This window comes from Phascolarctos cinereus, unplaced genomic scaffold, assembly GCF_003287225.1.
Source record: "Phascolarctos cinereus isolate Bilbo 61053 unplaced genomic scaffold, phaCin_HiC Scaffold_726;HRSCAF=1367, whole genome shotgun sequence".
NCBI classification, from domain to species: Eukaryota; Metazoa; Chordata; class Mammalia; order Diprotodontia; family Phascolarctidae; genus Phascolarctos; species Phascolarctos cinereus.
In genome coordinates, this window is record NW_027556098.1 from 286,248,810 (window position 1) to 286,253,343 (window position 4,534).

The window sequence follows — 4,534 nt, forward strand, 5'->3', positions numbered from 1 at the left end:
GACTCACTGGCCAGTAATCCATTACATAAAAATCATAGCTAGAGCTGCAGACCAAAATGCTATGGTAAAGGGCTCTGGTCTATACCATGGAAAAGAGTTCTTTTAGCCAGAATACATGGATTCAAGTCTCAATTATGCCACTTCCTACCAATATGACCTTGGGAAATGACATAACTTCTCTGAGTCTCAATTTCTTCATCTGTAAAATGTGTATGTTGACAATACTTGCACCACCAAACTCAATGAAGTTATTGTAAGAATCAAATGAGATTCTGTGTATGTGTGTATATGTATATGTATGTATGTATGTATATATATATATATATATAGACACATATGCATAATTTTATAACTATAAATAATTATATTAACATAAACTATTTTTATTAGTACATTGTATACATGACCTTAAATGAATTGGTCACACAATCAGTGTTTTGGGGCTTGTTGTTGTTGTCATTCAGTTATTTTCAGTTGTGTGTGTGTGTGTGTGTGTGTGTGTGTGTGTGTATTTCATCAAGAATATCTAAAACTTCTTTGTTTTGTTGATTGTCCATTGTTTCCCCTTGTAGGATGATACTCACTTTTGGTGAGCAAGCTATTCTTGGTTGTAAACCTTTGTCTTTTGATTTTTGGAATGTCTCACCCCATGTTCTCCACTTCTTACATAATCTTATATAATCCTCATTGTGGTTCCTTTATATTTAAATTCTTTCTTTTTGGCTGCTTATAGTGTTTTTTTTTCCTTTTTTTCTGGAAGCTCTGGATTTTTGGCAACAACATTCCTAGGAGTTTTCATTTTGGGATTTATTTCATATTTTAGCACATGTAACAAACCTATTCGGATGATTGATGCATTTACTAGGCCTACTGAGAATTTTAGTAACACAACAGCAACATATATACAGTACAAAATGCTTGCAAAAACAGAATTAGAGATAGTAATGTTCACCAAATGATGTCTGGCATACAATGAACAGAACAGTCCGCTGCATGTCAAGAATTTCACAGTGTAACTAAGTACACGTGAAGATGTCCTAACCTACCCTGCCAACACTGCACAACACAGGACTTCTTCACACATATAAGAACAAGGAAGAAAGGAAACAAGCATTTATTAAGTGCCTACTATGTTGTAGGCTCTGTGCTAAGTACTTTAGAAATATGATCTCATTTGATCTTCTCAATAACTCTGTGAGGTAGGTAATATTATTATCCCCATTTTACAATTGAGGAAACTGAGACAGAGTTTAAGTGACTTGCCCAAGGTCACAAGTGTCTCAGACTAGATTTGAACTCAGGTCTTCCCGACTCCAGGTCCAGTTCTTTATCCTTTGTGCCAACTAATGGCTTAAAACAAATAATATTTCTAGAGATGCTACATCATAATGATGAACCTTAAATGCAGATACATGGGAACAAAAAGGACATAGTGCTAACTTTCTCTGAGTTGGAACTGACATGGTAAGTAGCATCTAGTATCTCTCCCTTCTGGCTCTTTTCTCTTCAATCTATCCTCCACATAGATATTAAGACAATCTGAGGCACCCAGAAGTTAAATGACTCATGCAGGGTCACATAGTAAAGGTCTTTCTAACTCCAGGCCCAATATTCTATCTACTGTGCCACCTAACTAATAAGTGACTTCTTAATACCACCCCAAACTTTGTTCCCCCACTAAATCACATTTTTTTTGCTAGAGACTCACATCAAATAATTTATATCAGAATTCATATATTATTCAATTACAGTGGGTGATTGAGAAATTCTGTTGAAATTTTGAAATTCAACATAAAAAAGCAAGGATTTTCCATGTGATAAAATTTGTGTTGAACAATTAATCAACAAGCATTTTTTTGACCCATGTGCCAGGGACTGTTCTAGGTTTTGGAGATAAAAAGACCAAAAGTCTCTTTCTTCAAAGAACTTACAATCTACCCAGAGAACATAATAGACACCAATAAGTATGTACAGTATAATAAATCAATATGAAGAACAGTGATTCAACCTTTATTTCTTGCCTTCTATGGACATTTTACTGAAATTAAAATACAAAGAGCTGAAAGTATACACATATTGCCATTTAATAACTCTATGTAAACACATTTTTGATTTTCATGTTTTTAAAAATATCACACAGAAAAGAGATCAATGGGGGGGTGGAGCCAAGATGGTGGAGTGAAAGCAGTGACTTGCTTGAGCTCTCCCCCAAACCCCTCCAAACGCCTGTAAAAAAATGGCTCTAAACAAATTCTAAAGCAGCAGAACCCACAAAAAGATGGGTAAAACAAATTTCCAGCCCAAGACAACCTCAATGGTTGATCAGAAAGGCGTATTGCGCCGGGCTGGTAGAGGAGCACAGCAGTTCGATGTGGGCACGCAGGCTGCAGGGAACCTGGAGCAGGCCTCAGAGGACTGAATCACGGGCAGCAGTGGTGGTTTGCAGACTTCTCAACCCACGAATGCCAAAGACAACTTAAAAGGTCAGTGGGAAAAGTCTGTTTCTGCAGTGAAAGAAGCGAGGGGTCTCAGCCTCATTGCCCGAGGAGCTCAGCCCCAGGGTGGTGGCTGCTTCCCGAGCTTCTGGCCCACAGACTGAGGGGGAATCATGTGGCTGATCAGAGGGGGATTGCAGGGATCTCCTTGCTAGTGCTGAGGCAGGTATCTCTTGCTTTGCCTGTGCTTGGAAATGGGTCACAGTTTTGAGTGGCAGTCCTGGGGCGAGGAGGAGGAGCGCTGGCATAATGGAGCTTATAGTGGTGGTGGAGAGGAACCCCTACACACAGTACCAAGACAGAAAAGACTGCTTCTTGTTGGTCATTCATAGACCAGAGCACAGGCCAGTAAAAGAGTAAACACCTCACCCCTTATCATACCACCTTAGAAGAACTGAAAATGTACAGGCCCCTAGAAGTATCTCTGAAAACAGCTGTACAAGCCCCCGAAGCTTGGGACAGTACATTCTCCACATTGGAAGCAGACTCTTACCTGAACAAAGAGTTTATAACTGAAGTAGTTGGCTGGGATCATGAGCAAACCTTGCAAAAAGAGTCAGACTATATTATCTTACTTTGCTGACAAAAAAGAGCAAAACATACAACCAGAAGAAGACAACAGAGTCAAAGCTCCTACATCCAAAGCCTCCAAGAAAAATATGAATCAGTCCCAGGCCTTGGAAGAGCTCAAAAAGGAGTTTGAGAAGCAAGTAAGAGAAGTAGAGGAAAAACTGGGAAGAGAAATGAGAGTGATGCAAAAAAAATCATAAAAAACAAGTCAACAGCTTGCTAAAGGAGACCCCAAAAAGCTTATTAAGGTTGAACTGTTTACATTCCTGCATGGAAGGATGATATTTGTAACTCATGAGACCTTTGTCAATATTAGGGTAGTTGGAGGGAAAAAATTATATGTATGTATATGTGTATATATGTATATGTGTATATAGATAGATAGATAGATAGATAGATAGATAGATAGATAGATAGATAGAGGGCACAGGGTCAGTTGAAGATGAAGGGGTGATATCTGGAGAATAAAAATAAGGGGTGAGAGAGGATTATACTAGGAGAAGGAGAAAGGGAGAGATAGAATAGGGTATATTATCTCACAAAAAAACCCAGAAAAAGTGCTGTTACAGTGGAGGGGAAATGGGGGAAGGTGAGAGGGAATGAGTGAATCTTATTCTCATAGGATTTGGCTTAAGGAGGGAATAACATACACATACAATTGGGTAAGGAAATCTGTCTTACCCTATGGGAAAATAGGGGGAGAAGGGGACAAGAGAACAGGGGGATGATAGAGAGGAGGGCAGAATGGGAAAGGGGGTAATCAGAAGCAAATACTTCTGAAGAGGGACAGGGTCTAAAGAAAGAATAGAATAAATGGGAGGGCAGGATAGGATTAAGGGAAATAGAGTTAGTTTTTCACAACATGTCTACTATGGAAGTGTTTTGCATATCTGCACATGTACAACCTCTATTGAGTTGCTTGCCTTTTCAATGAGGGTGGGTGGGGAGGGAGGAAGGGAGAAGATTTGAAACCTAAAGTTTTAAAAACATATGTTTAAAAAAATGTTTTCACATGCTACTGGGAAATAAGAAATACAGGAAATGGGGTACAGAAATCTGTCGTGCCCTACAGGAAAATAGAAGGGGAAGGGGATAAGAGGAGAAGGGGAGAGATAGAAGGGAGGGTAGACTAGGGGAAGGGGTATTCAGAATGCATGCCATCTTGGGGTGTGGGGAGGAGCGAGATGTGGTGAAAATTTGGAATTCAAAATCTTGTGGAAGTAAATGTTGAAAACTAAAAATAAATAAATTTATATATCAAAAAAAGGAAAAGAGATCAATAAAATGCAAATGTCACATAACATTAATTATTTAAAGAGAAATTCAAATTACTCCAGTATAGTGTGGAATATCTTTATCAAAATACGTTTTCTCTACTTATTGGGCAAACCTTTAGGAGATTACATCTTTTCTGAGAGAGGGGAGTCAGGGATTGGATGCTAAGAAAGAGATGTTTACTTTTATAGTCA